Raw genomic sequence first — 13,641 nt, forward strand, 5'->3', positions numbered from 1 at the left:
ATAATTTGAGTTTTAAGATAGGATTACATTACATGATTGTCAACATTATTTGTCACCATGACTTTTTTTTAATTTCGGATAGGAATTTTAATAAGATAGCATTTTATTTCAGTAGACATTTAAGTTAAAATTTAAATGTATATATGTTCTTTCCCACATATTATCCAAAGGCTACAAATTAGAGTGGAAGAATAAGGAGAATCAAGATACTTGTTTTAAAGTTCTTTTTACACTGTTTTGAAAATATTGTCTTCCTCATTTATTTCCATCATTTACCATGTTAGCAAAATCTACAAACTTGTACTTGGTAAGTACTGATTGGGCTGGGTATAGAGGATGTCCACAGGGAAGCTGCCATTCTCTTTCAAAGTGACCTTTGTTTATTTTTAAGCAAAATAGTCACTTTATTCTTATATTTAATGGTAACTTTATTGTAAGAGGTTTAAAGTTTCCTAATAAATGATTTTACCTATTTGTACAAACTATTTATTTGTACCTCAGGAAGACTGTGGCTCCTAAAATAATTCAACATGTGTCATGATTCTTCTTGGTATAATTATATTTAAAATTAAGTTTTAAAATTTTAATTTTTAATTGAAACTGTTTATTGAAGGCAGTGTTTATTTTCTCATGCAAAGATGTTGAAATAAACATTCTCGTTGAAGTCTTCTCTTAACGGTGTTGAGGTACGGTGACCCCAGACCCCAGACCTTGCCCAGTGGTGAGGCAGACCATCCCAGGCCATGCAACTGCCCAGAGTAGCCCTTCCTTATATCCTGGATCTTTCATCCACTACGTGCTACTTACAGCTTCTTATGGAGGGGCCAATATTTGGGCAACTGTGCAACCTAAGGGCAGTAAGCTCCAGAAAGGAAGGAAACATGAGGGAATTTCTAGTTTCACTGCTCAGGGTTTTTTGGGTTTTTGTTTGTTTGTTTGTTTGTTTTCCCCTATGAAAAATGAAGGCTCACAGGACACAAGTATCCCTTTGATTGGTGCTGGGGTGGGGAAGCAAATTTTCTTCTCCCTATTATTGGAAAGCAGGCAAAATTAGTTAAAGTGAATAATCAGAAACAATTTGGGAGGAAAAGAGATCACAACAGGCATTAATCCATGTGGTGAATGTGGACTACTAATTCAGTTGTCTTTGGGTGTTTACTTACATACACACAAATGTGCATGCTTGGATCAGGGGAAAGCAGCAAAAACTTGATGCCTTTTGAAATATGTAGAAGTACTAACCTTTAGAGGTACCGGGCTGTGTATTTGTTAGCTATCTGTATATGGGTATTTTTTTCAGAACTTGATTCTGATTTGATAAATAGTCTATATTCACTGTGGAAAACATAGTATGCTTTAATATATTGAATTAAAGTTCTTTATTGAGAACTTGTCTGCCTCATGCAAGTGCCTCCAGGTATATAAAAGGTGGGAGGTCGGGGTACCAGGTGGTGGGTAATATAGAGGGCATGGATTGCATGGAGCACTGGGTGTGGTACAGAAACAATGAATACTGTTATGCTGAAAATTAAAAAAAAAAAAGTAAGAGAGCTGGACATACAGCAAGTAGTAGCTCAAGTCCAATACCATGTAACTTTTTGTATTGATTATGAAATTTAAAGGAGAAAGGGACTTTTTTTATTATTCTATTTCTTTTCAGTGTTCCAGAATTCATTGTTTATGCACCACACCCAGTGCTTCATGCAATATGTGCCCTCCATAATACCCATCACCAGGCTCACCCAACCCCCTACCTGCCTCCCTTCTAAAGCCCTCAGTTTGCTTCTCAGAGTCCACAGTCTCTCATGGTTTGTCTCCCCACCAATTTCCCTCAACTCACTTCTCCCCTCCATCTCCCAATGTCCTCTGTGTTATTCCTTATGCTCCAGAAGTAAGAAACCATATGATAATTGACTCTGCTTGACTTATTTCACTCAGCATAATCTCTTCCAGACCAGTTCATGTTGATACAAAAGTTGGGTATTCATTCTTTCTGATGGAGGCATAATAATCCATATTGTATATGGACCACATCTTTATCCATTCATCCATTGAAGGGCATCTTGGTTATTTCCACACTTTAGTGACTTTGGCCATTGCTGCTATGAACATTGGTGTACAGATGGCCCTTCTTTTCACTACATCTGTATCTTCTTGGTATATACCGAGTGCAGTTGCAGGGTCATAGGGCAGCTCCATTTTAATTTTTTTGAGGAATTTCCACACTGTTTCCCAATGTGGCTGCACCAAGAAAGGGACTTGTTATTAATTCTGTGGAGCTGGTCAAGTCAAAATTCAAAGATGAATTTTTTCAGACATAAAGTAGTTTATACTGATTCTATTCTTCAGATTCATCTACAAGGAAAAGGCTATAAAACTAAAGCCTCATGGATTTGATTAGGGTAGTATTGGATGTTATAGTACCTGAAATGATGAAGAATGTCTGTACATTCTTCTAGATTTGTTTCAGTCCTAAAATATTAAATTAGTTATAATGTATGTGAAAATATCCTTACTATTAGAATTGCTTATCCTTTCTCAAATTTTCTAGTGGCTTAGTACTTAGTACTTCCACCGCTGTATGCCATAGCTATAATAAGCAAGCAGTAACAGGAGTCACCATCCCACCTTTGTCAGGTCACAAGGCAGAATCAGAAACAAGTCTCCCAAAAAATGTCATCCCTAATAATTTCTGGTACTTTAATTTTAAAGTTTTAGTTGATATTCATCCAATCAAATACATAGCTGAGGTATATGTTTGTGAGAAATTGAACTGTTTAGGGTGGTGGCTTACACTCACTCCCCTAATCATGTATTCTGTTTCCTTCCAGACATCCCCCATTTGAGACCAGCGCCAGTGTATGTACTTTACTACAACTCAAGACAATGAAAACATTTATAGTATAAAAATTCCATACATGGCAATTCACATTGTTTTTATTAAATGGATTATAAATTTCTTTTTGGAAAAAAGTATCTAGCTATAATCCAAAACACTCAAAATCGAGTTGCTGTACTGCCCCAAATCATACAGGTATGTCATTCCTCTTTTTCTTCTATTTTACATAGGTAAAAATACACTAACACATACCAAAGTAATTGACTCATAGGGGTTTTGGTTCCTAAAGGATGCTGGTTCTAGGGATTATGTTTATGTGTGGGCTCTCTCTCTGTTGCTGAGGTGTCAGAGGGACTTCTGAGATAGCACTTGCCATGCCCTGCTGACATTGCCATGACAAGGTGATCTTGGGGGCCAGGGAGATGTTCTGAAAACATGATGTTGTGTGCAGTCTCCTGGACCCTCTCATTTTCCTTCCTTTGCTCAAGAGCCAGTGACATCAGAGCATAAGACCAGGGGCCCGTGTTGCCTTCACCCATCCCCAGCACCAGGCAGGCCCTCAATAATCATGTAGGTGGGCTGTGGGAAGGACCTATTTGACTGCCAAGTGCCTCTTGGCATCTCAGAGGGAGCAGTGGAAGAGATCTCAGGATTTTGAGGTGCCATGATGGAATGCCTGGAAGAAAAGGCAGACTCTCTTTAGAAGGCTTTCAGTGAAGACCTCTTTCTGTGTGGGGCCCATGGTATACCTTCCCTCTCTTGTGGTCCTTGGTCATAGAGAAATGGGCTTTCCCAGCAGGTTGAGTTTCTTAGAGACTTTGTGCTGTGTAAGGAAGGACAACTTGGGGAGGTTTGAGAGGGGCTGCTTCATGGCAGGGGCCTGCTTTTATGCACAAAGCATGGTCCCCTTAGAGTAGCTTCACTGATGCCCCAGAGTTCCCAAAAGTGTGACTAGGCCTGAGCTGCAAGAGTTTACACACCTGAGTGGCAGGTAGCATCTTGGTGGAGGAGCACCAAACTGAGGTCCAGGGCACGTGTCCTCATTGATTAAGAACTGACTACAGAGCCAGACAAACTTATTGTCAAGAAGTCTGAGGGGGATACAGTTACAGTAAAGAGCAGCAAAATACTTACTGAAGATTTTGAAAGGGAGCTTTGGGGTGTGTGGATGGCTCAGTTGGTTAAATGTCTGCCAGAGATCAAACCCTGTGGTGGGGGGTGGGGAGTCCCTGCTAAGTGAGGAGTCTGCTTCTCCCTCTCCCTTTCCCTCTGCCACTCTCCCTGTCTGTGCTCACTTTCTCTCTGTCTCTCTGTGTCAAATAAATTTTATAAATCTTTTAAAACATAAAAATACAAGAAAGATTTGAAACTTAAATTCACTAGTTGTAACATGTAATAGGAACCCTGCAAACAGTAATGATCACTGCTGAGAACAAAATTGATTTTTTTAAAGATTTTATTTATTTGGCAGAGAGAGATCCCAAGTAGGCAGAAAGGCAAGCAGAGAGAGAGGAGGAAGCAGGCTCCCCAGCGAGCAGTGAGCCCAATGCAGGACTCGATCCCAGGACCCTGAGATCATGACCTGAGCTGAAGGCAGTGGCTTAGCCCACTGAGCCACCCAGGTGCCCCACAAAATTGATTTTCCAAAGGAATATCCCAGAACACTGAGGAAAATTTCAAAGAGATGGAAATGAGAAACGAATAAGTAAGATCTGCTGTCAGGTCCAAATCTACCTTGCAAGTACCCTGAGGACAAAAGGAGAAAATAACAGAAGTTATAACTGAACTAATGCAGCATTTACTTGAGCTGAAAAACAGTCATGCCTTCAGTTCATAAAGCCTTCAAGTCCCAGGGAGAATTATCTGAACAGACTCAAACCAAAACAGACGTAAACCTTTTTGACTTTCAGGGACTAAGAAAAAATTGTCAGAGTTCCAAACAGAAACCACCAGTTCCTTCTAGAAAATGAGACAGAGTATCATTGAATATTGACTTTAAGCTCTATCCCTCAGAGCAGAAAGAACTCTTTCTTAGAACTCTTGCTTCCTATCACATATGTAAGCAGATGTCAGATTGATTAACCTTGTAAATTGGTTTAAGTTCTAACTCTACAAACAAAATGATAAAGAATTTGGAGACAATCTAGGGGCATGTAAAAATTTGGGAAGTGGTAGACTACCTTAGGTAGAGATAAGACCCACAGACCATAGAAGAAATGACATGCCACTTTATTTTAAAAATTTGAAAAAGATTTGTATATCAAAAACGAGTAAAGCTGCATGTGGGCAACAGGCTGTGAAAAGCATCTGTAACCTCAGCTGTTCAAGGAGTTCATGTCTCTGACGTGCCTACAAATTGAGAAGAAGACAAACGGTCCGATTGAAAAACAGACCAAATGAGAGGAAGGAGAAGTTCATGGAAAAGGAAACAGAAATGACCCTGGATTTTATAGTGAGCCAGGGAACACCATTAGTTCTGGACCATGTTGAGACACCTTTATTCACTAACCCTGTAGACAAAAACTAAAAATCATCAGGTAGACAAAAATTTTCATGAAATCATATATAAGAAACTCAGCCCCACTCTTTGATAAATTTTACAGTCTATTTTGTGTGATTGTTAAGTCAATTCAAAACAATCTGTTTAGAGACTCTGACTGTTCCCTACTTGGTTACAAATTTTCAGGGAACCATCACTGTATTTATTGAGAATAATTTCCTCATTCTTGAAAAATACATTTGAGTGATGAAAAATAGCAAGAATAATGGAATAGCCACAAATTCAAGGTTCTAGTTTTCCCCCCGCCCTTAGTGGGAAAGGAAACTTTTCACACATGTGAGTCATCTACTTTTATTATCTGGATTTCTTAGTTTCCGTAAAGTCTGACCTCCTGAATCAGTTTGGATGGTTGTCTCATCCTAACTCAAACTGTCTTAAAGATTAAAAAAAAAAAAAAAAAAAAACCTTCAGTCTCATGAAGAAGCAGCTCATGGCAGTGCTTGCAGAGAATGTGTTTTATTCACACTGTCTCCATGATTTTCTCCATTTTTCCCTACTGTGCCCTTTCCCTCTGGCCAGTTTGTCTTCCACCCCCTGCTGACTGTGCGATGGCTGCCCGCAGTGGGGGCACTGCTTTTCTTGTTCACATTCAGAGACAACCCAGATATTTCTGTAAAGCCCTTCCCGTTTGTGTGTGTGGGACAACCTAGGTTACTGTCTCTCATAGAACAGTAACAAGGCACTGACTGTCGTGCAGCTGGCTGTGTGAATGGCCCAGGAGGAACATGACTGGCTTCCATGACAGACCCCTTCCCTGTAGTGTGGATGGGGCCAGCTTCCTGTGAGTCACCTGGGCTGCAGTGGAGGAGGCACACAGTGCACTGGGGTTCAGGGAGGGGGAGGGAGGAAGGATGCTGGCAGTCAACTCTCCAGATCCAGTACTACCACACCCTGAAGATAGTCCTACCTAGAAATGGTCCCTGCCATTGTACAGACTCAATATGTCTCAGTGAGTTCTTCTAGTAGTTTTTAGTGCCACTGTAGCAAATGACAAATTCTCAGTGGCTTGAAACAACACAAATTGATTATCTTGCAGTTCTGGAGGTCAGAAGTTCAAAAATCAGTGTCAGTGTGGTAAAATCGGGGTGTTAGCAGCCTGTGTTCCTTCTGGAGGCTCTAGAGGAGAATCCACTTTCTTGCCTTGTCCTGCTTCTAAAGCTGCCTGCATTCCCTGACTTGTGGCCCTTCATTGCACCACCTTTTATCCCTCTGTTTCCAACTTCACATTGCCTTCTGATTCTGATCCTTCTGTCTCCTTATGGATCCTCATGATTACATTGGGACCACCGAGGTAATCCAGGATAATCTCTCCCCCCTCACACCTTAATTTAATCATGCTTGCTAAATCCCATTTGCCAGGTAAGGTAAAGTACTCAGAGCTTCTTGGGCTCAGGATATGGTCATCTTTGGGGCAGTCGCCATTCAGCTGGTCAGTTGCCTCCTGTGCTCCCTTTTATGCCTCACACCTCATCTCACATGTGTCTGCTGTGTTCCTCTCTTCATCTGCATTGCAAATGAGAAATGCAGCAATTTAAACCATTGAATATTAGATTTTGGAGATAGTTGCAGGAATAAAAGCACATATAATTTTATTTGTGTCCTAAAAGTTTTTGTTTGGAATTTTAAATTTTATCTAATTGTCCCTAGGTAAATTAAATATGATTCAATCAGTTGATCTGAAAAATCTTTTCAAAGAGTATACCGCTGTTGTAAACGCCCTTCAAAACAGTATTTTGAGTGCTGTTTCCAAATGAAGTTTACACTTTCACCCTTATCACTGTATTAAAGGTCATGTTGGAGGGTTTTGTGTGTGTGCTTTTTTCCAAAGTGAACTTGCTTCTCTATCTAAAACTAATACCTCTAACAGTATTTTTCACCAGGGAGGAGAGGAATTAGTGTATCTTCTAGACTAAGTTTTCTTTCCACGTGAAGAATCTGTTAGGACTAATATTCATGGGAGAAGGAAAAGACAGTAGCTCTTACACCCCATATACTATGTTGACAACAACAGTATAAGCCTGACCAAAGCTGTACATCTTGGTGCATCATTTCAGCTGAAACGTGTTCAGTGAAGTATGATTTATTCCTTAGTAATTCATTTTTGTGTGAGATAAAAGTACATCAACAGAAATTAGGGAAAGCAGAGTGGTAATTTTAAAATTTCATCATTGACTGTTTTTTTTACCAGTTCTATAAGCACATTAATTGATATTAAAACCCATAAAAGCTCATTTGGGAATGAAAAAGAAAGTTTGAGGTGGTATTGATTTTTTAATGATATTTGTATTTATTTGTATGATTACGCTTAGTTACACTTTGATTGAGTCCGAATGTGCCCTTCAACAATAATCCATGGGCTCTGGGTTTCCTGAAGTTGTATGTCATGGGGTGAACAGTTAGAAAAAGTGAATCCCACCAATTGACAACCCTATGGGGGTTTATATATTACACAAACACATTTGTTTGTTGACTGCCACTCCAGTACTTTCTGTGTCCTAGAGCTCCACCCACGTGGTGCAGGCTGCCCCCATCTGTGCTGGAGAATCATGACGGGGCATTCAGTGGCCTTAGGCATCCCCAGAGAGCTGCAGTTGCATCCTCTCATTTCCCACCTAGTTTGTGGGCATCCCCCTTTAGCTTGACCCTGACAGTGGACAGGTCTCAGTATGAGCTGTCTGTGGGAAGAAACAAGATGTTGGGGGGGGGCAGGAGGAGTCAAGATGGTGGAGAAGTAGCAAGCTGAGACTGCTTCAGCTAGCCGGAGATCAGCTAGATAGCTTATCTAAAGATTGCAAACACCTGAAAATCCATCGGCAGACCGAAGAGAAGAAGAACAGCAATTCTGGAAACAGAAAAACAACCACTTTCTGAAAGGTAGGACCGGTGGAGAAGTGAATCCAAAGCGACGGGAAGATAGACCCCGGGGGGAGGGGCCGGCTCCCGGCAAGCGGCAGAGCAACCGCGCACAAAATCAGGACTTTTAAAAGTCTGTTCCGCTGAGGGACATCAGTCCAGAGGCTAAACCGGGGCGAAGCCCACGCGGGGTCAGCGTGGCCTCAGGTCCCGCAGGGTCACAGAAGGATCGGGGGTGTCTGAGTGTCGCAGAGCTTGCGGGTATTGGAACGGGAAAGCCGGCTACAGAAACAGAGCCGACAGTAAGCTCACAGCTCGGTGTTACCTTGAACCGATCGCAGGCTCGGTGAGCTCGGAGCGCGGCCGGAGGTCAGGCAGACGGGAGTAACTGGGCGCTGTTCTCTGAGGGCGCACTGAGGAGTGGAGCCCTGGGCTCTCGGCTCCTCCGGGCCGGAGACCAGGAGGCCGCCATTTGTGTTCCCGTCCTCCGGAACTCTACGGAAAGCGCTCAGGGAACAAAAGCTCCTGAAAGCAAACCTGAGCGGATTACTCACCCCGGCCCCGGGTAAGGGCGGTGTAATTCCGCCTGGGGCAAAGACACTTGAGAATCACTACAACAGGCCCCTCCCCCAGAAGATCAACAAGAAATCCAGCCGAGACCAAGTTCACCTACCAAGGAGTGCGGTTTCAATAACAAGGAGAGCAGCAGAATTCCAGAGGAGGAGAAAGCCAAGCACGGAACTCATGGCTTTTTTCCTGTGATTTTTTTTTAGTCTTGCAGTTAATTTAATTTTTTCTTTTTCATTTTTTTTTCTTTTTTTCTTTTTCTTCTCGCCTTCGGGTAAAATTTTTTTTTTTTAACTGTTACCTTTTTCTTTTTTAACGATTTTTTACTAGTTTATCTAATATATATATTTTTTCTTTTTTACATTTTTCTCAGGTGTTTTCTTTTTTTAAAAAAATTTTTTTTTCTTTTCTTTTTTTTTTTTTTCTTTCTTCCTTTTTGAACCTCTTTTTATCCCCTTTCTCCCCACTCACGATTTTGGATCTCTTCTAATTTAGTTAAAGCATATTTTCCTGGGGTTGTTGCCACCGTTTTAGTATTTTACTTGCCCCTTCATTTACTCTTATCTGGCCAAAATGACAAGACGTAAAAATTCAACGCAAAAAAAAGAACAAGAGGCAGTACCAAAGGCTAGGGACCTAATCAATACAGACATCGGTAATATGTCAGATCTAGAGTTCAGAATGACAATTCTCAAGGTTCTAGCCGGGCTCGAAAAAGGCATGGAAGATATTAGAGAAACCCTCTCGAGAGATATAAAAGCCCTTTCTGGAGAAATAAAAGAACTAAAATCTAACCAAGTTGAAATCAAAAAAGCTATTAATGAGGTGCAATCAAAAATGGAGGCTCTCACTGCTAGGATAAATGAGGCAGAAGAAAGAATTAGTGATATAGAAGACCAAATGACAGAGAATAAAGAAGCTGAGCAAAAGAGGGACAAACAGCTACTGGACCACGAGGGGAGAATTCGAGAATTAAGTGACACCATAAGACAAAACAACATTAGAATAATTGGGATTCCAGAAGAAGAAGAAAGAGAGAGGGGAGCAGAAGGTATACTGGAGAGAATTATTGGGGAGAATTTCCCCAATATGGCAAAGGGAACGAGCATCAAAATTCAGGAGGTTCAGAGAACGCCCCTCAAAATCAATAAGAATAGGCCCACACCCCGTCACCTAATAGTAAAATTTACAAGTCTCAGTGACAAAGAGAAAATCCTGAAAGCAGCCCGGGAAAAGAAGTCTGTAACATACAATGGTAAAAATATTAGATTGGCAGCTGACTTATCCACAGAGACCTGGCAGGCCAGAAAGAGCTGGCATGATATTTTTAGAGCACTAAACGAGAAAAACATGCAGCCCAGAATACTATATCCAGCTAGGCTATCATTGAAAATAGAAGGAGAGATTAAAAGCTTCCAGGACAAACAACAACTGAAAGAATTTGCAAATACCAAACCAGCTCTACAGGAAATATTGAAAGGGGTCCTCTAAGCAAAGAGAGAGCCTACAAGTGGTAGATCAGAAAGGATCAGAGACCATATACAGTAACAGTCACCTTACAGGCAATACAATGGCACTAAATTCATATCTCTCAATAGTTACCCTGAATGTGAATGGGCTAAATGCCCCTGTCAAAAGACACAGGGTATCAGAATGGATAAAAAAACAAAACCCATCTATATGTTGCCTCCAAGAAACTCATTTTAAACCCGAAGACACCTCCAGATTTAAAGTGAGGGGGTGGAAAAGAATTTACCATGCTAATGGACATCAGAAGAAAGCAGGAGTGGCAATCCTTATATCAGATCAATTAGATTTTAAGCCAAAGACTATAATAAGAGATGAGGAAGGACACTATATCATACTCAAAGGGTCTGTCCAACAAGAAGATTTAACAATTTTAAATATCTATGCCCCCAACGTGGGAGCAGCCAACTATATAAACCAATTAATAACAAAATCAAAGAAACACATCAACAACAATACACTAATAGTAGGGGACTTTAACACTCCCCTCACTGAAATGGACAGGTCATCCAAGCAAAAGATCAGCAAGGAAATAAAGGCCTTAAACGACACACTGGACCAGATGGACATCACAGATATATTCAGAATATTTCATCCCAAAGCAACAGAATACACATTCTTCTCTAGTGCACATGGAACATTCTCCAGAATAGATCACATCCTTGGTCCTAAATCAGGACTCAACCGGTATCAAAAGATTGGGATCATTCCCTGCATATTTTCAGACCACAATGCTCTAAAGCTAGAACTCAACCACAAAAGGAAGTTTGGAAAGAACCCAAATACATGGAGACTAAACAGTATCCTTCTAAAGAATGAATGGGTCAACCGGGAAATTAAAGAAGAATTGAAAAAAATCATGGAAACAAATGATAATGAAAATACAACAGTTCAAAATCTGTGGGACACAATAAAGGCAGTCCTGAGAGGAAAATATATAGCGGTACAAGCCTTTCTCAAGAAACAAGAAAGGTCTCAGGTACACAACCTAACCCTACACCTAAAGGAGCTGGAGAAAGAACAAGAAAGAAACCCTAAGCCCAGCAGGAGAAGAGAAATCATAAAGATCAGAGCAGAAATCAATGAAATAGAAACCAAAAAAACAATAGAAAAAATCAACGAAAGTAGGAGCTGGTTCTTTGAAAGAATTAATAAAATTGATAAACCCCTGGCCCGACTTATCAAAAAGAAAAGAGAAAGGACCCAAATAAATAAAATCATGAATGAAAGAGGAGAGATCACAACTAACACCAAAGAAATACAAACTATTATAAGAACATACTATGAGCAACTCTACGGCAATAAATTTGAGAATCTGGAAGAAATGGATGCATTCCTAGAAACATATAAACTACCACAACTGAACCAGGAAGAAATAGAAAGCCTGAACAGACCCATAACCAGTAAGGAGATTGAAACAGTCATTAAAAATCTCCAAACAAACAAAAGCCCAGGGCCAGATGGCTTCCCGGGGGAATTCTACCAAACATTTAAAGAAGAACTAATTCCTATTCTCCTGAAACTGTTCCAAAAAATAGAAATGGAAGGAAAACTTCCAAACTCATTTTATGAGGCCAGCATTACCTTGATCCCAAAACCAGACAAGGATCCCACCAAAAAAGAGAGCTATAGACCGATATCCTTGATGAACACAGATGCGAAAATACTCAACAAAATACTAGCCAATAGGATTCAACAGTACATTAAAAAGATTATTCACCACGACCAAGTGGGATTTATTCCAGGGCTGCAAGGTTGGTTCAACATCCGCAAATCAGTCAATGTGATACAACACATCAATAAAAGAAAGAACAAGAACCATATGATACTTTCAATAGATGCTGAAAAAGCATTTGACAAAGTACAGCATCCCTTCCTGATCAAAACTCTTCAAAGTGTAGGGATAGAGGGCACATACCTCAATATCATCAAAACCATCTATGAAAAACCCACCGCAAATATCATTCTCAATGGAGAAAAACTGAAAGCTTTTCCACTAAGGTCAGGAACACGGCAGGGATGTCCATTATCACCACTGCTATTCAACATAGTACTAGAGGTCCTAGCCTCAGCAATCAGACAACAAAATGAAATTAAAGGCATCCAAATTGGCAAAGAAGAAGTCAAATTATCACTCTTCGCAGATGATATGATACTATATGTGGAAAACCCAAAAGACTCCACTCCAAAACTGCTAGAACTTATACAGGAATTCAGTAAAGTGTCAGGATATAAAATCAATGCACAGAAATCAGTTGCATTTCTCTACACCAACAGCAAGACAGAAGAAAGAGATATTAAGGAGTCAATCCCATTTACAATTGCATCCAAAACCATAAGATACCTAGGAATAAACCTAACCAAAGAGACACAGAATCTATACTCAGAAAACTATAAAGTACTCATGAAAGAAATTGAAGAAGACACAAAGAAATGGAAAAATGTTCCATGCTCCTGGATTGGAAGAATAAATATTGTGAAAATGTCTATGCTACCTAAAGCAATCTACACATTTAATGCAATTCCTATCAAAGTACCATCCATCTTTTTCAAAGAAATGGAACAAATAATGCTAAAATTTATATGGAACCAGAAAAGACCTCGAATAGCCAAAGGGATATTGAAAAAGAAAGCCAACGTTGGTGGCATCACAATTCCGGACTTCAAGCTCTATTACAAAGCTGTCATCATCAAGACAGCATGGTACTGGCACAAAAACAGACCCATAGATCAATGGAACAGAATAGAGAGCCCAGAAATAGACCCTCAAATCTATGGTCAACTCATCTTCGACAAAGCAGGAAAGAATGTCCAATGGAAAAAAGACAGCCTCTTCAATAAATGGTGCTGGGAAAATTGGACAGCCACATGCAGAAAAATGAAATTGGACCATTTCCTTACACCACACACAAAAATAGACTCAAAATGGATGAAGGACCTCAATGTGCGAAAGGAATCCATCAAAATCCTTGAGGAGAACACAGGCAGCAACCTCTTCGACCTCTGCCGCAGCAACATCTTCCTAGGAACAACGCAAAAGGCAAGGGAAGCAAGGGAAAAAATGAACTATTGGGATTTCATCAAGATCAAAAGCTTTTGCACAGCAAAGGAAACAGTTAACAAAATCAAAAGACAACTGACAGAATGGGAGAAGATATTTGCAAACGACATATCAGATAAAGGACTAGTGTCCAGAATCTATAAAGAACTTAGCAAACTCAACACCCAAAGAACAAATAATCCAATCAAGAAATGGGCAGAGGACATGAACAGACATTTCTGCAAAGAAGACATC

The sequence above is a fragment of the Mustela nivalis genome, assembly GCF_964662115.1.
Source record: "Mustela nivalis genome assembly, chromosome: 3".
Taxonomy (NCBI): Eukaryota; Metazoa; Chordata; class Mammalia; order Carnivora; family Mustelidae; genus Mustela; species Mustela nivalis.